Source organism: Equus caballus, chromosome 14 (assembly GCF_041296265.1).
Source record: "Equus caballus isolate H_3958 breed thoroughbred chromosome 14, TB-T2T, whole genome shotgun sequence".
NCBI classification, from domain to species: Eukaryota; Metazoa; Chordata; class Mammalia; order Perissodactyla; family Equidae; genus Equus; species Equus caballus.
Window position 1 is genome coordinate 24,859,869 of NC_091697.1, and position 24,152 is coordinate 24,884,020.

A 24,152-nucleotide genomic window follows, 5' to 3' on the forward strand; every position below is an offset into this window, starting at 1 on the left:
GAGGTGAGCAGGGCAGGGAGACTGGTCACCCCTTTCCAGAGGAGGGAACAGAGGCACAGAGAAGGCACGCCCCTTGCTCATGGTCACACAGCTGAGACCGATGAATCTGAGCCTGTACATGTCCTCTGTCCTGTTTCATGGAGCTGCTTTTTAAAATGTTTTTTCTTCTTTTAAGAAATTAAATATTTTATGTATATGGTCATCAGAGAAAAATGAGAGTATACAGAAAAGCAAAAAAAAAAAAAAGATTAATACCATCCAAATTTTTACATCAGAGATAACCACTGGCAACATTTGGAATATATATTTTCTAGACTTTTCTGTATAGACACACACCCACACCCACAGTTTTTTTAAAAAGATGAATTTGTACCATAGCTGTTCCTTTACCTTCTGCTCTTTTTCTTAAGATTTATTAAGAACAACTTTCCAGGTCAGTAGGGAACCACCTGCGTCTTCATTTTCGTTGTTCCATCAACTTCCGTCTTCTGACTGTGCCACCACTACTGCTGGGCATTTAGGCTGCCTCTTTTTTTTTTTCTTTTTGCTGTTATAGACAACTTTGTGATGGACATCTTTGAATTTTTGTGTTCTTGCCTGAGAATTTTTAAGATTTTTAAGTATTTTCAGACAGGCGTCGCGGAACTACCCTTGATGTTATACAAAGGAATTTCCCATCTACACACCCACCCATCCGTTTGTCTGTCCATCCGTCCTCCCCTCCATCCGTGCAACCTTTATTGGACCGCCGATTATGTACTCCTGAAGAAAGCATCTTTTGTGTGCCTGTTCCCATTGTCGATTATGGCTAGGTACCAAGTTCATTACTTTCCCAGGTCCAAAGATAATACCGACAACAGCCAATGTTTATTAAGGGCTTACTGTGTGCTAGGCCTGTGGCTGAGAGTATTCCTTGCGTTTGTCATTTAATCTTTGTTCTATGTGGTCGTTGCTTTATCCCCATCTTACAGATGAAAATGAGACACAAAAGATGCTAAGTTCCCCCCAGGCCACACAGCTAGAAAGTGGCAGAGCTGGAAACCAGATAGAGACAAAGGACACTTCATAACTGGACCGTGACCGTCACGAGGTTGTTTAAATAGAGATACCAGAATTTTCTGTCTCAAAGTTGCCACTTGAAGCTGGTACTTTCTTATCCAGGGCTGCTGTTATGGCCAAACCCAGTCCTCACCCGCCTCTCTTGTGGCTACCCCACAGCCTGCATTTGTTACTTTGTAGACCCTGGAAGGTGCTGTCTCCTCATTTTTGAGGATTTGTGTTTTAGACATTGTGAAATCCAGGAAGGTGACACTGGAACCGGGTGGATCAAAAGGGACAGAGGGTTTCAAGCAAAAGGGACAGCGTGGCAATGGTGTGGAGGTGCGCAAGCTGTGATGTGTTTGGAGCAGGGGGAACCAGGCTGGGGCTGCGCGTGGTGAGAGGTGAGGGCAGTGAAGTGCTGGCGGCTGTCGTGGAGGGCCTCAGACGCCAAGCTGAAGAGTTTGTGCTGAATCTTTCAGATCAGTGGTTCTCAAGGTACACCCCTTGGGCCAGTAGCAGCACCCCCTGGGACGCTGTTAGAAATGCAGAGTATCAGGCCCCTGCCCAGACCTGCTGACTCAGAAACTCTTGGGTGGGGCCCAGCAATCTTTTTTTTGAGGAAGATCAGCCCTGAGCTAATTACTGCCGATCCTCCTCTGCTGAGGAAGACTGGCCCTGAGCTAACACCCATGCCCATCTTCCTTCACTTTGTATGTGGGACGGCTACCACAGCATGACTTGGTGAGCAGTGCCATGTCCATACCCGGGATCTGAACTGGCAAACCCTGGGCCGCTGAAGTGAAATGTGTGTACTTAACTGCTGCGCCACCAGGCTGGCCCCCCAGCAATCTGTTGTTAAGGCGTCTTCTAGGTGACTCTGATGCTTGTGTAAAGTTTGAGAACTAGGGTTTTAGGTAATGGGGACCTAGTGGCAGTTTCCATAGGAGAGAGACACGTATTCTGTGTTTTAGAAAGAAATCAGCTTTGAGGGGGCAAGAGTAGAGGCGTTGAGGTTGACAAGGAAGTGGTAAGAAGAGACTAGGCCAGAAGCCCGAGGCCGTGATGTGGAAACATCACCTGGTCAGGAAAGGCTTCAGAGCAAGGAACATTTGCACTGGATCTTGAAGGATGCGTAGGAATTCTCCAGAGGGATAAGAGAAGGAAGGGCAGTCTCAGTAGAGGAACAGCATGTATGAAAGTGTGGAAGGGAGAAGCTGCGTTGTTCTGAGACACAGGGTTGATGGGTGCACCTACTTTTTGGTGTTTCCTTCTGTGTGATGGTTCTTGGACCCTCCCAGGGCCAGGCTCAGGCCTTCTGTGTGGCTCCAAGAGCCTGCCTTTCCGGACGGGTGTGTCTGACCAAAGCAGGCCTGGACTGCCCTCAGGGGCTGGACTTTGGGGTGAGAAATCGGCTGTTGCCCAAGTGAGCTGGCTCTTCCCCGGCCGTGGCATCCAGGGACAGCTTCCCTCTGGATGGGCAGGGGTCGTTCACCAGCCACCCCACCTGCAGTCTGACAGGGTCAGCTCGTTTACTTCCGGAATTTGTGATCTTAGCAAGATCCTTCGAGTGGTTTCTTTTGACGACTTCTGCTTTTGAATATCTGATGGCACAAGTGGGGGAAAGAAAACAACCCAAAATATTCTAGACCAGCACTGCCCGATAGAAATATAACGTGAGCCACATATGTAATTATACATTTTCTAATAGCCACATTAAAAAAAGCAAAAAGAAATAGATGAAATTAATTTAAAAATATGATTTACTTAACCTGGTACATCAAAATATTGTCATTCTGACATGGAATCAACATAAAGATTATGAACGGGATATTTTACCTGTTCATTCGAAGCCTTCATATCCCGCGTGTGTTTTACAGTTACAACACATCTCAATTCAGGAGGTCCGTGTTATCGGAAATCTATATTTAGATGTCATAAAATTTATAGTTTGTCATAAAATTGATCTATATTTAGATGTTGTAAAATTTACAGTTGACAGAGTAGATTCATATCCCCAAGTTGCTCCAGCATTCTTAAATGTTTCCCAGTAACGGAATCCAGTGTCAGTTTTTAGATTTGTTTAATTAGGGGGCCGGCCCCGAGGCCGAGTGGTTAAGTTCACGCGCTCCACTTCAGCGGCCCAGGGTTTCACCGATTCGGATCCTGGGTATGTACGTGGCACCGCTCGTCAGGCCATGCTGAGGCGGCGTCCCACATGCCACAACTAGAAGGACCTGCAACTAAGAAACACAACTATGTACGGGGACAATTTGGGGAGATAAAGCAGAATAAAAAAGATTGGCAATAGTTGTTAGCTCAGGTCCCAATCTTAAAAAAAAAAATTTGTTTAGTTAAAAGTGAATAAAATTATAAATTTAGTTCAACACTAGCCACATGTCAAGTGCTCAGCAGCCACAGGGGGTCAGTGGCTGCTGTGTGGGACAGTGTGGATGATGCAGCTCTCGACCTCCCCCAGGCCCCTGACGGTGAGTGAGCGTGGGCAGCCCGGGCCGACCCCGTGGATTCCCTCTGCCTGCCAGCTGCCCCGGTCCCCGCATCCCCCCTGCCCCCAGCCCTGAGCCGGGTTTTCTCTCTTTCCCTGCACGTGCCGTGGGAGCAGGCGAGAGCGGCGTGATGGGAGGGTCAACAGTCCGCTGTCTGGGAAGGGCAGCCCTGGCCTATAGCATCTGCCATTTCTGTGGTGCAAACATTCCCGCCGTGGTCAGCGCCAAGCTACCAACGTGACGTCACTAACGTAGAGTTGGGAAGAAGTGTGGTGGCACTCAACGTGGAGTGTTTCTGCCGGATACAACAGACGTGGATGTGCTTGGATGGATGGATACGAGAGAAAGAAGTAACTTCCAAAGCGTACATAACAGTAGAATGTGCTACAATGATTAGGGAAGTGATGAGTTTTAAGTATTTATTATCTTTGTTTTTAATATAATTTTTAGAATTACAGGGTTATGTAACTTAATTTTAAATAATGGTCATGTTTAACAGCTAGTTTACAAAATTCCTGAAGATTTACCCGTCGGTTCTCACAAGCCAGTGAGAGCCGTCCCCAGCACACCCCTGGAGCCAGAGCAGAGGAGTGCTGACTGCACCGCAGAATGCTGAGGCTGGATGTCACACAGCTAAGCACTCATTTGAAAGATGAGACAACAGCAGACCAGAGAGGGCCTGGGATTCACCCAGGGTCACACAGCAAATTAGTCACAAAGCCAGACATACAGAGGTCCTCAAAGACTGTTGATGAGAGACCCTACTCATGTGGCACTGTCCTCTGAAAAGCCGTTCCTCAGTTCTCCAGAATATATTCCAAACCCAGTGCCTGCTACAGAGGCTAATTATCGTCTGCCATCTATCACTACCTTCGCAGACCCCTCTTTTCCAGCTATTCTAAGCTGATTGCAGGCCATGCCTCCAGGCCTTTGCTCATCCAGCGCCTTTTTCCAGACATGCCCTTCCCGTCGTCCTCTGCAGAGTCAGCAACAGCATCCCTCCCTCCATGAGGTTTTTAGTTTCCTCCCGGTGCCTCCTCTTCCTCTGCTCTCTGCTCCATTTGTTTCCGCTCATCCCACAGCCACATTTTAGTGCCGCTGTCAGTCGTGGTGTCGACCTCCTCCCGTAGGTAGGAGCCTGCAGCATCCTTACCCGGGGCTGGTCCTGAGCAACGGACGGAGTGACGATCCGATGGGTCCCCTCAAGGCAGCCGAGGCTGTCTGGGGCCAGCCCTGCCTGGGGAGGCTGGAGTCGGGGGCGGAGGGGCTGGTGGCCTGCAGCCCATGGAGCGTGCCCGAGGCTGATGTCACCTTTCTTGTGACCGAACAGCTCTCCAGCTGTGGATAATTTCGGGGGGCGCGGAGGAACTTCACTCCTCCAATGCTGCTCGTTTGCGCTGAACCTGGCGCAGTGCCATGACTCGGAGTCCGGCTCTCGCAGGTGGCGAGAATTTGGAAAGCCCCTCTGATTGGGTCTTGACCACTAGTCTTGCTCAGCCTCTTTTGACAGGACAGCAAACCCTGATGCCTCGAACTGCTCCCTGTTCCCCTGGGATATCTGGCCCTTATCTCTAGAAGGTGGGCAGTGGGGGAACGAAGCCTGCAGCCCTGTCAGGCAGCAGCATCTTCATTTATTCATTTAGACAAGTCCTGTTGAATTCCTCCCTGTGCCAGGCCCTGGGGATACAGCCTCGCTGGGCCCAAAGTCTCGTGGTGGAAGCGGACAGTAGGAGAGCAAATAAAGAAGTGCATGAGAAGACTTCCGTGAGTGATAAGTGTGTAGAAGGAAAATAAACGGCAAGATGCCACAGAGGGCCCTGGGGTGGGCGTCAGGTGCTTTAACTAGCGTGGAGAGGTACGGCCTTTCTCAGGAGGTGGCATTTTAGCGGAGGCCCAGAAGACAGGATGGAGGGCAGACCCACAAATATTTCAGAGCAGAAAGTGCCGGGTGGAGGGACTAGGAAGTGCTAAGGCCCTGAGGCAGGAGCCACGAGGTCTGTGGAGGACCCGACAGAAGCAGTTGTGGTTTGAGCACGGCAAAGGGAGAGAGGCAGAGAATACTGCAAAAGGAGGCCAGATGGTCCAGGCCTTGACACTTGCCCCTGAGCACCTACTGTGTGCCAGGCTGTGTTTTAGGGGCTGGGGGTTCAGCGGTGAACAAGAGACTGTCCTCATCCTCGTGGAGCTTCCAGTCTGGTGGGAGACAGCCAGTGGGCCTGTGAACACATCCTTCAGGCGATGATGAGGACTGATGGATATAAAATCTGAGGTGTCGCCTAGGGACAGGGCAGGCCCCCTTCAGGCTGTGGTCAGGGAGGGGCCTGTCTGAGGAGGTGACGTTCGAGAAGGAGCAGTGGTGGGAGGATCAAGGCTGCCGCAGGTGCGAGGGCCCTGAGGTGCGAGTGTGCCTCCTGTGTTGGGGGCAGGAGATGGGGTCAGGGAGCGAGGCATGTGATCCTATGGGAGGTGTTGGGAAACCTCTGGTGGTTTCAGGCAGGGCAGTGTCTGCCCTCCGCTCCCACCATTAACCTGGTTAGTCTCTGAGTCCCTTTGATTCCTCTCCCTGTCTGTCTCGTGCGTGTGTCCTCCTCTTACTGCCCTGCAGTGGAGGAGCTGGGTCCAGTCTTGTCTCTTGGTGCCAGTATGGACCTTAGCTAACCTCTAAGTCTCTGTCTCTATCTGTAAAATGGGGGCGATGAGAACAAAACCCATCCCATTGTAAGGATTAAGTGAGGCATGCAGATCGGGTATGGGCAGCACTGTCTGGCACAAAGTGGGTGCTTGGTGACTGCCATTGTCCCTCTCTCCCCTCCTCCCCAGCCCTTTCTTTCCATTCGCTCTATGTCCCCCTACCCCCCCGGTTCCCTGCAGCTCCCTCTCTTCTGGCTTCTCTGCCTTTCACGTGCTGAACCTTCCTGAGGCTTCGCTGTGATCATGTCGCCCCCAAACAAGAAGGTGGGTGACGTCCGGGCAGATGACGACAGCAGTGCGGAGTGAGGAAGGGCCTTTCATGTGCACATGGCAAGCCCAGCCTCCCTGGCCTGCCCTGGAGACGTGGCACGGGTGAAGCGCAGAGGTTCCTCTGTCCCCAGGTTTTGTCTGCTCAGAAAGGTTTGTAGGGAGTTTATCTGCCCAGGAATCTCCTTGCTGACGACCAGAGAAAGCTTGACCCCTTGGTCTGGCGTGGGCAGCCCCCACGCTCGCGGGGTCTTCCTGGGGTTCCCTGGGTGCGGACTGCTGTTCCCAGCACTCGTGGCCGCAGCGTTTGTGGATATGACACTCTCAGTAGGGCTGCCTCTCCAAACCACGTTCATCCTGCCACCTCTGAAAGAGGTGATGTTTTTTTAAGGTGACTCACTTTTTAGAAATTAAATACGTTTATTTAAAAAGAAACTTTCATCCTGCTACCCTAAATGGAAAACTAGGACTCACTTGCCATAAATAGAAATCAAGGAAAATAAACGAATTCTGTGAAGTTCTAGCCCAAAGCCTTTGCCTGCCCAGCCTTCCACTTGGGCCCTGCAGCCCTGTCAGGAGGGGGTGTCGCGACAGGACTCTCCAGCACATCAGCGTGACTGGGCTTGGGAGGGTGGGAGAGAGCTGAGGGGGACCCCTTTCCCTGGTGCCATGCGAGGCCCCAAAGTCACTTCCCCATCCCGGGGCCTCCTCTGGGGGTGCGCTGGGGGAGGGGCGCTCCCTTGGCGGGACATTTGGGCCCAGCCACGCCCTGTGAGGTCAGAGGTTGGGATGGTCCTCTGAGGGATGAGGGGGCCAGGCTCAGTGACTTGTCCAGTGACACTGAGAGGACAGAGTTTGGGCTTGGACCCCCCTCGCCTGACCCGGAGGCCAGTGGTCTTGCCCCCACGGCTTGCTTCTTAACTCTCATTGTTTACACCTGCACTTTTCCGACATTGGCTGTGAGATTCTTTTTGACTGAAATCTCCCCAGAAGTCCTTGTGGGCCGCAGGGAAAGCAGCAGCTGCCCTGAGTCGGGAGGCCTCTCCCAAGGTGGCCCTGGAGTAGCTCCTAGGCCTTCTGGTCATTCTCCATGTGGGGGGCTGTCCTGTACGTTGTAGGGTGTTTAGCAGCGTCCCTGCCTCTAACCACGGATGCCGGGAGAATCCCCCACCTCCCCGCTCAGTTCTGACAACCAAAAATGCCCCCAGATGTTGCCGGGTCCCCTGTGGGGCAGAGTCACCCCCAGTTGAGAAGCACAGGTCTCTGCCACTTGCGGCCCCCTGCTGTTGGGGTGGGAGGGTGTCCCCCGGGCCAGCCAGGCTGTGAGCCCCGGCCCCTCACCCGAGCGTGTGAACCCTTAGAGCAGGGCCGCAAACTGATGGTCTCGGCCAGATCGGGCCTGCAAACACATTGTGTTTGGCATGCGTGATGTTTTTAGAAATTCGTTGCTAGCATATTGTCAGAAGATGTCAGGTAAAATCCTGGCCTTCTGACCTTTCTTGAATTACCTGGAGATGAGGCTGAACAGGCTGCTTTTCTGCACGGCAGCAGTTGCCTGGGGCTGAACAGCATCTGCCCCTCAGGCAGAGATGTGCTCTCCAATTAGCCTCAGACCTCACTACTCCCTAATGCATGCCCAATATGGTGGCTGAGGGCTGTTTGTCATTGGTGTGTGCCACTGTTTTTCTTAAAGTGGAATTAATGGGAAGTATTTCTAACTCCATATCTCTGTCAAAACTGAAGAAAGTAAAGATAGCCAAGAAGACTGTGTTCCCAGAAAAGTGTGTGAGAGGACATTTTTTCATATATGCAGACTACTTCGCCCTGTAAATTAGCTACTCAGACCTGCTGGGCATTTAAGCCAGGTCTCTGGGCCTAGGGAGTCTGAAAATAGCCTTGTGAGGGGTCTGTGAACTTCCTGAATGTGTCTCCCAAGTGTATGTGTGTGTGTGTGACCCCAAAGATGTGACTGTGGGCCTCTCAGAGTGTGACTTCTTGTCTGAAAGTGAACATTTTGCAAAGAGGAAGTGAGGTCCGAGGTCACAGAGCAGGGTGTGGGTGGGAGGGGCCTGCTGTCCACACGTCCACATGACCACATGCCTCCAGGCAGGGTTTCTGTGGCTTGTCGCCTTGGGCTGGGAGGCCAGCTGTTGGTCACTGACAGAGATTGCATATCTGACCTTACAAAAGCCAGAACTATAAAGAGAATGTGACATTGGAAAGTAGCCAGCAGCGCTGTGTACGTCTAGATGGTCACTTGGTGTGGCTGAAGGAGCGCTGGGCTGGGGTCAGGAGGCCTGAGATCTGCCTGGATCTGGGAGCGGCTCGTGTGTGACCCTCGCCCAGCGCCTGCGCCCCCTGGGCTGTGACGCGAGGGTCTTGGAAGGGGTGACCTCAAGGAGGTCTTGCAACCCCAGTCCGCACCCCGGGCCTGGAGATCTCTGACATCCTCAATTCTGGGTCCGTGGTCAGCAGGGGCCTGTGGAGCCCTTTCTGTGGGACTGGGGTCTTGGTGCCGCCAGGGCTCCCTGGCGTTCACTCAGCCCCTCTCTTGCTCTGGGTTGGGTCTGCGGGCCACCCATGTGGGGTCACGTGTCTGCACACGGATCCGTCACAGCACTTTGTCGAGCAGTTGAAAGTGTGCAGGGCCGTCAGGCCTCTGGGAGGTGTGGTGTTGCCATCCCGCATTGCCCTTTACAGAGAGGGCGCCCTGCGGCTGGGGAGGGGGAGCATGGGAGGGGGCCTGCGCTTCGTGGCCTGGAGGTGAATCAGGAGTCGGGGGAGATGAGGGGAGAGTCAGCAAACTCATAGAGGAATAGCTGGCCTCTGCTGGGCACTTTGTCCGTGCTGGGCTCTTTTACGATTATTTCACTGAATCCTCCCACTTCTACGGGGATGAGTCACCCCCATTTTACAGAAGGCCAAGGGTCAGGGAGAGCGTGACTTGCCTCAGTGCTCACGGCTGGGTTCCCGCCCAGATCAGCCACTCCCAAGCCTTGTCTCCCCCCGCCCCTACAGTGCCCCTCCCTGGGTGCTGGCCCTGGGCACCACGGGGAGCAGCTGGAAGGGCACAGTCTGAGATGCCCCTGCCCTCCGCTCGAGGAGCCCATTGTCCAGCAGAGTGTTGCTTGGCCGTGCCTGGTGGGGCGGGGGCCGGTGGCCAGGGGGTCCATCCAGCTTCTGCCTCAGGCACGGTGGACCCTCCTGGTGCGGCAGGCGTCCTCCGTCCAGGGGCAGGTGGAGTTGTGTGGCTGTGGATGGACCTGGGGCTCTGCCTGGGGTCCTGCTGTTGGGATGGCCAGGCTGGGGTCACTGTGTCACATTTATAAGGGTGACTCTGGTCCAGGGATTCGCCCGCCATGTTCCCAAGCATTTCCGTGTGGGTTTAGTTCGCCATCTGACCCCGTGAGCCGGCCGTCATCCCTTCCAGGGCACTCCCGTGTGTCCTTCCCACTTTGATGGCTTTGGAGTCCTGCAGACCTGGGTTGGAATCTGGCTCCCCCTGTGCCGCCATGTGACCTCAGACACATCTCTTCATGCCTCTGAGCCTCTTCTTCATCTGGCCTTTGGGGTGATGACCTGACCTCCCGGCACTTCATCCAGGGTTAGAAACCCAGCACGTCCCAGCTGGCGGACAGTAGGAGCCTCGTGCCGGGCACCCAGCTGATGGGTGAGGTGTGGTGTTCAAGGTCGAGGTTGGCAGACAAATGTGTGAACCTGCCCACAGGCTGCTTCTAGGGCAGGCTTTTTTCGGTTTTTTGACATGATGTGAACCTTTATAAACTGGCTCCTTTCGTATAAGAATCCAGGTGTCTGGCTTGGCTTGAAGGACCAGCAGCGCCGGCCACGCTGGCCCATATTCCCACGTGGCATCTGGGGAGCGGGCTGAGTGCTGCCGCCCCGTAGACGGACAGCTGCTCCCCCGTGTGTCCCTGCCCGGTGGCTTCCCTGCATTTGTACCCTGTCTTGGTCCCCATGGAAACAGAGACTTCCAGTCCTGGGTGGGAAGTAGGGAAACGGGGATGAGCAGGGGCTGTGGGGCTGTCTTCTCTCTTCCTTGTCTTTCTGGCTGCTGCTTCCTTCCCACTGGTCTCTCTCAGGAGCCCTCAGGGCCGAGGTGTCACTGATGGACCCTTGAGCCCTTGCAGCTGCTGCAGGGTCTCTGAGTCCGCATCAGGGTAACTGCTGCCTGTCTGGTGTTCTGCATCTGTGATCTCGTGGGACTGAAGCCCCACCTCCCTGGAGCAGGTGGGGCAGCCATCATTCCTTCATTCCCTCTCTGATTCACTCATTCATTCATTCAGCAGATGTTTACAGAGCGCCTGCTGTGTGCCGGGCGCTGTCGTGGGTGCTGAGGGCACAGACACAAAGCCCTGCCCTCAGGGAGTTTACGTTCTGCAGGGCGGTAGGCTGGGTGAGGAGGCGGACCAGGGACAGAGCTGTGAGCGCGCAGTGTGTGGATGGGGCTGTGTGCCCTGAACGGTGGAGGCGTGGGCTGCCTGGGGCCCCTGTTGTTGCCCAGCTCTCGCTGCTCTCAGATGGTTCCCTCTCCCTTTCACGAGCCCGGCGCTGGTGCTGGGGGCTTGCCTCTGAACGCGGGCTCGTCCTTTCGGTTTCCTGCCCAGATCCGGCTTCTGATGTGGCATTCGGACTCAAGCTCAAGGGACTTTGACCCTGAAGCCAGTGCTCCTGACCTCAGGGCTGGACAGGACCAGAAGGAGTTGGGCGCCCCTGAGTTTGAGTCAGCTCAGGTCCGTCCTAGAGATGCCCCGGACTTGGCCAGCACACTTGCACCTCAGTCCCCCGATCTCGTAATCCCCACCCCAGGGATTGCGGCAAAGGGGCCATATAATGTGCCAGACGGGTGCAGAGGCTCCTGGATCGTCGCTGGTCCCTTTGGCTTTGATAGAACAGCCTCCCCCAGGGCCCCCAAGGTCATCCCTTGAGCCCCAGATGTCCTTCCTTCCTGTTGGGGCACTGGGTTCACACCGCCCCAGGGGGAGCCCCGATTCCTTCCCCAGGCTCTGTGGGGGTGGGTGGGGCTGGGGTGGGGGACAAGGCCCAGCGTTCCTGGGAGGCTCAATGGCCACATTGTTTGGCCTTGAGCTTGGAGTGCGGAGGTTCTGGGTCTCCTCCTACGCGGACAGGCTGCTGAGAAGCTGGAGACATTTTTCTGTTGACCATTGTGGTTTTGGTGGCTGCCTCTGTGGACTTCTGTCTGCAGGCCTCTGTTGAGTCACCAGAGCCTCTGTCTTCTGCGCTGATGGGGTGTCCCCATGCCCAGGGGACAGTGGCTCTCAGTACAGGGAGGCCTGGGGGGCTGAATGCAGGAGGAAACAAGCCCAGAGAGGCACAGGGCTTGCCCACGGTGTGCACTGCAGCTGTTGCTGTGTCTTGGCATCAGGCAGACCAGGGTCTATAGCCTGCTTCTGTCGCTCGGGAGCTGAGTGGTTTGGGGAGGCCCTTTTCCCACTAAACCTCAGTTTCCCCCTCCGTTAAGCAGGGGCGAGTGTCAGCGCTCACAGGAGCACGTGAAGGGATGCCTAGCGGACGCTTAGTGCGTACCAGGTACGCAGTCGGTGCTCAGCGATGGCAGCCCTCGTCTCTGCTCCCTCGGGTGGCAGAAGAGGGAGTCACTGGCTTGCTTTTGTCTGACTTTCTTTGCAGGATCTCCCTGTCAGCTGTGTTAGTCCCATTTTGGCTCTTTTGCCCTGATCTGGGCATCTTAAGGCTACTAAAATGTTTCATTCATATTCATTCATTCGTTCATTCACTCATTCATTCATCAAACACTTACTGCTCACATACTACGTCCAGGCTCTGCTATTGGATGATAGGAGTGGGCGTTTATAAATATGAATGGCAGACACAATGATAAAGTGACTTCTGTCATCTTGAACTGAAGGGGTCAATGTTGTAGGTGATCTCACAGCTGTTAAAAGCTTCATTTTCTAGATGGGGAAACTGAGGCTCAAAGCAGGAAAGGGGTTGTGACAGCCCCACGGACAGTGGCAGAGCTGGGACTATGTCCAGGCTTCCTGGCTGTGGCTTATTGAATTTAGTTCCAGGGGTGTTGCCCACATTTATTTATTGAGCACCTTTGTGTACCCGGTACTCCTGTTGGCCTCAGGAAAGGCCCAGGAGGGGAGGGACCCAGGCCCAGAGCACCGTGTGGTCACCAGGGTGGTGAGCGCGCCTCAGTTTTCTCTTGGGGAGGGCTGGGCGGTGGCGCTGCTGCTGCTGCGATCCTGCTGTGTGGCCCCGCTGCCTGTGGGCTGTAAAAGTTAATGTTAGACCCTGTGGGTGGTCCCAGCCGCTCTTATCTGGGCCGGGCAGGCCTGGCTCCCTTATCTCTGGTGAGCAAGCTCATTTGGTATGTGTGCTGAACAGGGGACCCAGTGAGGGCTGGAGCAAGGACACAGAGGGGCCCTTTCTCCTACCCACCCGGGGGCTGTGTGACTCCAGCTTTTGGTGGCCTCCTCTTTGAGGCACGAGGAAGGGGGCTGGGGGTCACCAGGTCTCTTCCATTGGGGAGATGAACCGAGCCCACATCAGTCCCAGTTCAGGTCCTGGTTCTGCCGCTTACTATTTGTGTGACCGCAATCTCTCTCAGCCTCAGTTTCCCCTTACCTAAAATGGGAATAAAATATCACCAAATGCTGATGATAATCGGTAACTTTATCAAGCATTTACTTACCGTGTGCCGGGTAGTGTTCTAAGTGCCTGGCGTACATTATCCTATTTAATCCTCCTGATAAACCCCATGAAGTGTAGGCATTTTTTAGGACACCCACCTCAATTAGGGAGTGCAAGGTAATCCATGAGAAGCACTTGGCATAGGGCCTGGCACAGAGGGAACTCTCAGTCTCTGTTGAATGTCATGGATGGGGAAACTGAGGCTGATCCGGTTAACTAACTCGGCAGCCGCTCACCTCGTGGGGAGGTTGAGACCGTGGAGGCGAAAGCTGCACACATGGGGCTGTCTTTGCGTGTGTTATTCCGAAGGGGGAATCAGGCTGGCCCAGTGCCTTGGTGTCAGTATTGAGTCCTGCAGGGTCGGTCTGGTAACGAAGAGACAGACATTCTGGCCATGTCGGTCCTGGGGACTGTTGAGCGGGCTCCTCCCTGGCATAGCTCCAAAGAAGTTTTCATGGCGACCAGTCCTGGGGTGACTCTGAGAGGACACGGGCCCAGAGGGAGAGTGCCCCTTGAACTGAGCTGTGCAGGCGCAGAGGAGATGCCTGATAAACCCACGAATGAATGAATGGATGAATGAATGAATGAATGATCAGAGAGGTGGTGTGGCCTGCCAGGATCTCGTAGCAAGGCCCTGACCCTGACCCTGCACCGTGACAGCTGCTTAATATAAACTGATGGGGGGTAGAGGTAAGCACAGGTTTCTAGTTTCCTTTGGCCTCCAGCCAGAGAAGAAAGCCGGCGACCGTGGGCTGCTGTGAAGTCCCCCATCGGACACCCTCTGGGCGTGTGGACAGCCGAGGTCCCCAGGGAAACAGAGCTCCGGAGTGCTGAGGGGGGAGACCAGTGTGCTAAGGGCCCTGGAAAAAGCAAGCGCCTCCCTTACCGGAGCGTGCCTCCTGTGTCCAAGCTCAGGCAGCCCGCCTTCTTAACAGAGGGCAGCTCTTGAGAGCCCCCTGCATCACCCGGTCCTGGGTTCAAATCCTGGCTCTGCCTGTACCCGCTGGGAGTCCCAGGGTGGGGCCGGAGGGCCATTCCCGCCTCACAGGTTGAGTTGAAACCTTACAGTAAAGATGTTCAGGTGCCAGTGGGGATGGTGTCTGACGTGTTGTGGGCCCTCGCAGCTGGTCAGCCACGTCGAGCCCAGGGATCGAATATGAGCTCTCGAGTCAGAGCATCTGGGTTCAAATCCTGGCCCCAGCTCTTATTAGTTGGGGACCTTGACAAGTTACTGTCTCTCTCTACGCCTCAGTTTTCTCATCTGGAATGGAGGGCAGTAAACAGCTGCCCATGGGCCACACCTGGCCTACAGCTGCATTTGTAGGTGAGGGCACGGGCCAGGCCCGTTCGTTCAGGTGTCTCTGTGGCTGCTTCCCGGTTACAATGGCGGGGCGGGGTACTTGCGACAGAGACCATATGGCTACAAAGCCAAAAGCATTTACTGTCTGGCCCTTTACAGAAAAAGTTTGGTGACCCTTGATCTATGAAATGGGGATGATAACAGTATTGACCTACAGACCCTGTGAGGATTAAATGGGAGACTGAACCAAGGGCCCAGACAGGCCTTGGCGCTCCGTGTCAGTGGTTTTCTGAGCTGAAGAGCACTTAGGTCGCATTGTAAGGGCCCTGCAATCTGTACCCTGGGAGCCTACCCCCGTCCCCCCAGCCCCCCAATGCCCCTTCCCCCAGCCTTGGCAACCACTAGTCTCCTTTCTGTCTCGGTGGATTTGCCTATTCTGGGCATTGCCTATAAATGAATCATATAATACGTGGCCTTTTGTGTCTGACTTCTTTCACTAGTATCGTCTTTTCAAGGTCCATCCGTGTTGTAGGATGTGTCAGTGCTTTGTTCCTTTTTATGACTGAATAATATTCCATTGTGTGAATGTACCAGCTTTTGTTCATTCATTCATCAGTTGGTGCACATTTGGGTTGTTTCCACTCTTTGGCTATTATGAGTAATGCTGCTATGAACATTTGTATACAAGTTTGGCTGTGGATTTATGTTTTCTTGTTGTGCTAAAATACACATAAAATTGACCATTTTAGCCATTTTAAAGTGTGTAGTTCAGTGGCATTAAGGCAACAAAAAATTGAGCCAAGAAAATTCATGACGTTGTGCAACCATCCCCACCATCCATCTCCACAAGTTTTTCATCTTCCCAAACTGAAACTCTGTCCCCTTTCATCAAACTTCCATGCCCTCTCCCCTAGCCCCAGGAAGCACCGTTCTACTTCTGTCTCTGTGAGTTTGACAACTCTAGGGACCTTGTATAGGAGGGGTCGTCATATTTGTGCTTTTGTGGCTGGCTTATTTCACTTAGCATAATGTCTTCAAGGCTCATCCATGCTGTAGTGTGTGTCAGAATTTCCTTTTTAAGGCTGAATAATATTTTATTGTATGTATAGACCACATTTTATTTTTCTGTTCATCTGTTGATGATGTTTCCATCTTTTCGCTATTGTGAATATGCTCCTGTGACATTAGTATACAAATATGTGTTCAGCACCCTGCTTTTAACTTTTTGGGGTATATACCCAGAAGTGGAATTGCCAAGATCATAAGGCATTTCCATTTTTTTTCTTTTTTTAAAAATTGGCACCTGAGCTAACATGTTGCCAATCTTCTTCTTTTCTCTTTTTTTCTTTTCTTCTTTTCCCCAGAGCCCCCCAGTACATAGTTGTATATTCTAGTTGTGAATGACTCTGGTTGTGGCATGTGGGATGCCACCTCAGCATGGCTTGATGAGCCGTGCTGTGTCCTCGCCCAGGATCTGAACCAGTGAAACCCCGGGCTGCTGAACCAGAGCACGCAAACTTAACCACTTGGCCACGGGGCTGGCCCAAAGGCATTTCCATTTTTTTCCAATTCTATTTTTAATGTTTTAAGGAACTGCCATACTGTCTTCCACAGTGGCTACACCATTGCACATTCCAACCAGCAGTGCACAAGGGTTGCCATTTCTGTACATCTGTGCCAACACTAATTTTCTGGGGTTTTTTTTAATAGCCACCCTACTAGGTGTAAAGCGGTATCTCACGTGGTTTTGATTTGTATTTCCCTCGTTAGTGATGTTGAGCATCTTTCCATGTGTTTATTGACTATTTTTATATCTTATTTGGAAAAATGCCAATTCAAGTCTTTTGCCCGTTTTTTGGTTTTTGTTATTGAGTTGTAGAAGTTCTTTCTATATTCTTTTGTTGTCGCTGCTGTTGTTCAAAGATTGACACCTGAGCTAACAACTGTTGCCAATCTTCTTTTTCTTTTTTCTTTTTTTTCTGCTTTTTGTCCACAAATCCCCCAAGTACATAGTTGTATATTTTAGTTGTGGGTCCTTCTAGTTGTGGCATGTGGGACGCCGCCTCAACGTGGCCTAATGAGTGGTGCCATGTCCGCACCCAGGATCCGAACTGACGAAACCCTGGGCCGCTGAAGTGGAGTGCACGAACTTGACCACTCCGCCACAGGGCCGGCCCCTATATATTCTGGATATTAGTCCTTTATCAGATATGTGATTTGCAAATAATTTCTCCCATTCCTTGGGTTGTCTTTTCACTGTGTTGATAGTGTCCTTTGATGCAGAAAAGTTTTAAATTTTGATGAAGTCTAATTTATCTACTTTTTATTTTGTTGCCTGTGCTTTTGGTATCATATCTAAGAAATCATGGCCAAATCTAGTGTCATGAAGTTTTTCCCTTATGTTTTCTTCAAAGAGTTTTATAGTTTTAGCTCTTATATTTAGGTCTTTGATCCATTTTGAGTGATTTTTTGTTTATGGTGTAAGGTTTCAGGGTCTGTCTTCATTCTCTTGCACATGGATATCTAGTTTTCCCAGCACTATTGGTTGAAAAGAATGTCCTTTCCCCATTGAATGCTCTCGGTACCTGTGTTGAAAATCGTTTGGCCGTGTATGCAAGGGTTTATTTCTGGGCTCTCTTTCCATTGGTCTGTATGTCAGTCATTCTTAGTACCAAAGTGTTTTAATTACTGTAGCTTTGTACTAAGTTTCGGAATCAGGAAGTGCTAGATTTCCAATTTTGTTCTTTTTCAAGATTGTTTTGGCTATTCCAGATTCGTTGATATTCCATATAAATTTTAGGATAGATTTTTCAGTTTTTGCAAAAGAAACCATTGGGATTTTCTAGGGATTGCACTGACTCTGAAGATTGCATTGGGTAGCATTGACATCTTAACAATATTAAGCTTTCCAATCCATGAACATGGGATGTCCATTTATTTGTGCCATCTTTGACTTCTTTCAGCAACATTTTGTAGTTTTCAGTGTACACATCTTTCACCTTCTTGGTTAAGTTTATTGCTTCTTCCTAAGTATTCCTCAGTATTTTCTTCTTTTTGATGCTATTTGTAAATGGAATGGTTTCCTTAACTTCTTTTTTGGATTGTTCATTGTTAGTGAATAGAAACTCAGCTGATTTTTGTGTGTTGTTTTATATCCTGCAGTTTTGCTGAGTTCATTTATTAGTTCTAACAGTTTTTTGTGTGTTTGTAATCTTTAGGGGTTTTCTACATGTAAGATCATGTCACCTGCAAACAGAGATAATTTTGCCTTTCCTTTGCAATTTGCTTGCCTTTTGTTTCTTTTTGTTGATTAATTGTTCTGGCTAGGGCTTCCAGTACTATGCGGAATAGGAGTGAAGAAAGTGGGCATCTTTGCCTTGTTCTTGATGTTAGAGGAGAAAGCCTTCAGGTTTTCACCACTGAGTGTGACGGTCACGATGGGTTTTTCTTATATGGCCTTTGATATGTTGAGGTGGTTTTCTTCTATTCCTAGTTTGTTGAGTGTTTTTCTTATGTTGAATTTCATCAAATGCTTTTTTCTGCATCAGTTGAGATGATTATGTGGGTTTTTTTTATTCTTTTGATTCCATTAATGTGCATTACATTGACCACCTGTTGTATGTTAAACCGTCCTTGCTTCCAGGGAGAAATCCCACTTGGTCATGGTGTATAATCCTTTTAATATGCTGCTCAATTAGATTTGCTAGTATTTTGTTGAGGATTTTTGCATTACTATTAGTTAAGGATACTGGTCTGTAGTTTTATTTTCTTGTAGTGTCTTTGTCTGGCTTTGGTATCAGGGTAATGCTGGCCTCATAGAATGAGTTAGACAGTGTTCAATTTTTTGGACACTCCTCTTCAATTTTTGGACGAGTTTAAGAATGTTTGGTTGAATACACCAGTGATGTCATGTGGTCATGGGCTTTTCTTTGTTGGGAGATTTTTGATTACTGATTCAATATCCTTACTAGTTGTATGTCTATTAAGATTTTCCATTTCCTCTTGGTTCAGTCTTGGTAGATTGTGTGTTTCTAGGAATTTGTCCATTTCATCTAGGTCATCCAATTTGTTGCCATACATTGTTCATCGTCCTCTCTTATAATCCTTTCTATTTCTGTAAAATTGGTAGTAATGTCCCTACTTTCACTTCTGATATTAGTAACTTGAGTCCTCTTTTTTTTCTTGGTCAGTCTGGCTAATGGACATATGTTTTTAATGATCTCAGATATCTAGGAGTAGAATTGCTGGATCATATGGTAATGCTGTGTTTAATATTTTGAGGAACTGCCAGACTCTTCCAGAGTGTCTGTGTCATTTACATTCCCACCATCAGTGCATGAGAGTTCCAGTTTGTCCATATCCTCGTCAACGTGTATTGTTGTCCATCTTTTTGACTCTAAGCATCCTAGCAGGTGTGAAGTGATATCTCATTGTGGTTTCGATTTGCATTTCCCTAATGACTGGTGATGGTGAGCATCTTTTCATGTGCTTATTGGCCATTTATATATCTTTTTTAGAGAAATATCTATTCAAATCCTTTGCCCATTTTTAAATTGGGTTATTTGTCCTTTTATTTTTGAGTTATGAGTTGTTTATATATTCTAGATACTAGTCCCTTATTAAATATATGATTTACAAATATTTTTTCCATTCTCTGGGTTGTCTTTTCACTTTCTTTTTTATTTTTTAATTTAATTTTTTTAATTTTTAAAAAATTTACCTTCTTCTCTCTAAAGCCCCCCAGTACATAGTTGTATATTTTAGTTGTAGGTCCTTCTACTTGTGGCATGTGGGACGCCACCTCAGCATGGCCTGATGAGCAATGCTAGATCCGAACGGGCAAAACCCTGGGCCACTGAAGCGGAGTGCGCGAACCTAACCACTCGGCCACGGGGCGGCCCCTGTCTTTTCACTTTCTTGATAGTGTGCTTTGACGTACAGAAGTTTTTATTGTTGACGAAGTCCAGTGTATCTATATTTTATTTTATTGCTTGTGCTTTTGGTCATTTCTACCCACATCATCTTCGCTAACCCCCATAGACTCCTTGACACACATTCAGAGGCCCTCAAAGCTTTTTTAAAAGATGGAAGGGTATTTAAATAACTCTATTTATACTTATTTCTTTGAAAATACTCATTGAAATAGACTCTGTTTCCATCTGACCACTTTCACAGTGTGAGTCCCAAAAGCCTCTGGGTGTGCTCAGGGCTCCTCAAGCTATCACTTGGTAAAGGCTCGCCAGGGTGACCTGACATCCTACCCGAGCCCCTAGCTCTTTGCTTAGCGGCAGGAAGAAAAAGGAACACTGATGATGAAGTTCAGGTGAATAAGGAGCATCAAAGAAATGATAATTCTGCCAGTTTGCCCCCAGTATTTCTCTGCCACCATCTTATGTTCCGCTTTTGCTAGAGGGAGGAGCCATGTGGCCCCAAGGCCCAGGCCTCTTGCTCTTTTGCAAGTCCCTGTAGAGCAGTGGTCCTCAAAGTATGGTTCTGGGACCAGCAGCAGCATCCCCGGGGCATCTGTCAGCCACGCAGATTCTTGGATGCTACCCCAGACCTGCTGAGCCAGAAACTCGGGTGGGGCCCGGTGATGTGTGTGTTACCATGCTCTCCAGGCGAGTCAGATGCACGCTCATGTTTGAGAACCACTGGTGTAGTGTTCTTACCTGCTATCACCTAAAGATTCCTAGGAAAATCTTATTTCCCCAACGAGATGGCATCCTTGTCCTCCTCTCTCATTGCCCTAATTCAGCCTCATCATCTCTTGTGAGATCAGATGCTTTGGTAACAAGGAACAGGAAATCTCAACTTAATCTAACCTAAACAACGGAAGAAATGAATTGGCTTGTATATTCTATTTGCAAAGTCTGGAGGGAGGTCAGATTTGAGTGGGGCTCTGTTATGCCAGGATTCTCTCCACCCTTCTCTTTCTTTCAGCTTTGTCTTCACACTGGTTTCCCTCATGGTTGTAAGGTGGCTGCCTGCAACCATCGGGGCTGTATGCTTCCTAATTTGCTCCAGAGAGAGACATCACAGCATCCCACACCATCAAGCAGAACTCACCAGCTTCGCTCTGATTGGACTAGTCCTGAGCCAGCCGTCAGGGCAAGAGGCAGAGACTTTCCCTGATTGGTTTAGGCGCCCTCTCCCCACCAGGGGTGGGATGAGTCCTACCCAGCTCACATGGCCATTTCGCAAAGGGGAAGGGAGAAATGCTGGGTGTGCAGGGGAAGGGCAGCCATGATGCCCAGGGCACCAGGTCTGATGAAATGGCCTTTTTGCTGTTTGCCGCAAATCCGCTATTCTTCTGCTTTCCCAGCCTCCAGAGATCCCACGACCCCGGGGTCTTGATGATGCGCTTCCGTGCTCTTTTCTAAGCATGCGTGTTGAGTAACTTCCTACGGCATTGAGATGATCGTTTTATTTTTGCTTACTGTTATTATTGATATTTTAATCGAGATTCTTATTTTGTTAATTAAACCCCATGCATTTATGTAAAAGCCCCTGCAACCCCAGTGCTGCCAGGCTGGAAGGTAACGTGTCAAGACCCATGTAATGGAACCCAGTAAGAACTGTGTCATGAAAGGGAAATTTTTTTTGCATCACATAAAAGGCACTAAGCTTTGAAAAATTTTAAACCAAAAGGATGGAGGAAAAAAACCACTTTGAAAAAAAGAAGAAAAACCAACCATATTTTGCCACAAGTAAGAGTGGTCAGGCCATTTTCACAGAAAGGCTAAGGGAACATCCCTGCCACATGCCGTGGTCAGTGCCGAGGACAGCTGTGCAAAGGAAACCTCACACTTGTGACATGTGGGTGACAGGGCAGTTGTCTCCTAAGAAAAAAGTCATCGGGGTCCATATACAAAGTGTGAGGGTTCATGGGTTCCATCCTGGCGTAGAACCAAAGTTGGTGCATTTATTCTTGGGAATAAAACCAAAGCTAAGCTCAGAGCTTCCCAGCAGCCAAAGCAAAAAGGAAAAGGGGAAGTGCAAGGGGTCACGGAGCTCTCGAATTACCAAAGAGGAAGCAGACCAGCTTGGGGCAACGCTGCGCCTTCCTAGTGCTGCCCTCGGAGAGGAGGGCTCTCAGGGGCCTGTGTCAGGGTGTCGTGTGAAGGATGGTTTCACCGAAAGGTGCAGGAACTGCCTGGGTGTGGCCGCCTCTCAGGCTGACTGTTTGTTGATAGACTTAGTGCGGGGAGGCAGGCTTTGTAGGAGTCTCAATGACGTGGTCCAGGGAGATGCTTTCTGGTGTGTCGTTTGCTCGAGATTCAGCCAGCGTGTGTGACTGGGTGTGGCTTTCCTGTCGTGCGTCTCTTTCGCTGTCTTTGTGCTGGAGGCAGAGCTGAGTGGGGCTGTTTTACAGATGAGGAAATGGAGGCTCAAGGACATTAAGTGGCTTACCAAGGTCACGTAGCCAGTTAAGTGGCACTACCAGGACTCAAACCCAAGTCTGCCGCCTTTTCCTTTTCCCCTGCACCCTGTTAGAGAAAGAGCAAGTGTCTGCGCCTGTCGTGTATCCACTGTGTGTGGGGCTTGGGCTCGTGGCTTTATAAACACCCCTCATCCAGTCCTTACAGTAATTCTGGGGGTCCACAGTATTACCCCATTTTACAGCGAGGTAGGGCGTTGCCAGGCCCACGCGGATGGGAAGGCGTGGAGAAGCTGAGTGTGGCTTCCTGACCTGGGTTTGGCGGTGGGACTTCAGGGCGTGCAAGAATTCAGTAGAATTGCACACGAACATTTGTCCCTGTTTGCATTTTCTGAATGAGAAGAGAAAGGATAACTTTCATGGAATCTCAGAAAACACACAAAAACAAAAAAGAATGAACCTCTAAGCGCAAGGAAGGAGTCCTAGTAACAGCTCATACTGACTGAGCCCTGGCCAGACGCCCGGCGCCCGGCAAGGCCTGGCCGACCGTGTCAGGCCCGTGGGGTTGGGTGCTTATCGCCCCATCGTCGGGGCCGCTCACAGGAAGCAGCTTTGCATGATGACACGTTTTCTGTTTTTCACCATTGCCTCTGTGGCTGGGCTTTTTCCAGCAATGCTTAGGGTTTTCTGTCCTCTTTTGTGGAGTTGAGAATTATTAACAGGCAGAATGATGCGCTGTGCTTGCAAAGGTCGATGCCTCTGTCCTGCGTCCCTCCGTCCCCCGAGCCCTGGGGACAAGCTCGGTTGGTTGGTGGTTGGTTAAATGAACAAATGAATGACTGAGTGGGTGGGTGGGAGAAAGCAGTCCCTCTTCCTCAGCGTTTGGGTTGCAAGACACTAGTACGTCACTGATGACTTTTATTCGGGTGACGGTCACTGTGGTGTTGGAGAGAAATCCTGGGGGAGCTGAGGTTAGGCCCGATGTTCCACCGGCCAGGCAGGACCAGAGTGACCGGAGGAGCCTGTCCCCGGCAGGCGGTGGTGTGCGAGCGGGCGAGTGTCCCCTGCGTAGCTCTCTCCCGCACCAAGGAGCCTTCCACAGCGTGGTGCAGGCCTGTCTGCTGCCCTGGGCCAGGAGGGCCAGCGCCGTCTTGTTGCCCCTAGGACCCCTCTACCTCTAGTGTCCCTGCCCAGTTTAAAGCCCCTGCTTGACCTGCTGTGGGGTCTGGCATCTAGGTGTGGCTTGTCCCCCTAAATGTAGCCCAGTGATGGGGCCCAGTTAAGAGCAACAGCGTCAGCAGCCCCCTGAGAAGACAGGCTCGGATGGTTGAGGTGACTTGCCCAAGGCCACAGCTAGTGAGTGGTGGACTTGGGTCCGGCCGTGCTTGCTGCAGCCTCATATTTACATCACCAGGAAGCTTCTGGAAGGTTGGCCACAAGCTGGAGGCCTCATCAAAACACTGAGGCCCCCCTCCCTCCTCTGGCTGGAGAGTTGACTGTGGCCCAGCAGCTCACGGCCGAGGTTTTCTCTCCTGTTTGGAGAGCGAGGGGGCCTTTTTGAGCACCCTGTGGGCAGTGTGCCTGCCTCGGCTGAGCGTGGTTGGAGGGACTTTGCCACAAGCAGGAGCCAGGAGCCGGAGCTGGGAGGAGCTTCTGGCAGTGTGTCCTCAAGCTTGTGACGTTTTACCCCTGCCCAACCCAGCTGAGTTCCTACTTTAAGAAAACAGAGAAAGTGTCTTTGCACACATGATAGGAGCTCAGAGTGGGCGAGAAAGACTGAGGAGTGGGGTGCACCAGAGAGGGAGGGCCTGCCTTGGTACCCATGGCATTGTTTACTTGTCCTTTTCTGTCCCCCACACAGGGCTAGGAGCCCCTGAAGGTCTGGGTCCGGTTTTTCTTCCAAGGACATCTATTGGGTGTGTGTTGATTGAATGAATGAATGACCTGGGGGTTAGATAGTCTACTTTCTTATCCAGGACCTGCCATCAAACAATCCGAGTGGCCTTGGTCAGTCACATCCCCTTTCTGGGCCTCAGTTTCTCCATCTGAGCTGGTCTTCAAGGTCCTGGGGTTCTGATGTTCTGTTGCAGCGAGGGCCCTGGGCTCTGGCAGGTGGAGGGAGGTGAGAGACCAGTGCTGGGTGTTCTGGGAGGGCTTGGCCGGCTGGTACCTGGGCTCAAGGTGTCCTCTGAGCCCCCTGGCTGTGGAACATAGGAAGCGGGGCAGCTGGGAGGTGGGGACAAGTAGGCGGGCCGGGGGGGGGGTGGGCTGCAGG

At 51.0% G+C, this 24,152-nt stretch overlaps 1 protein-coding gene across 2 annotated transcripts in view; it reads left to right on the forward strand.

Annotated features, from left to right (window-relative positions):
• The window catches only part of STK10 (serine/threonine kinase 10), a 107,644-nt gene that overhangs the window by 23,059 nt on the left and 60,433 nt on the right, over positions 1 to 24,152 (forward strand). The window lies entirely within an intron of this gene.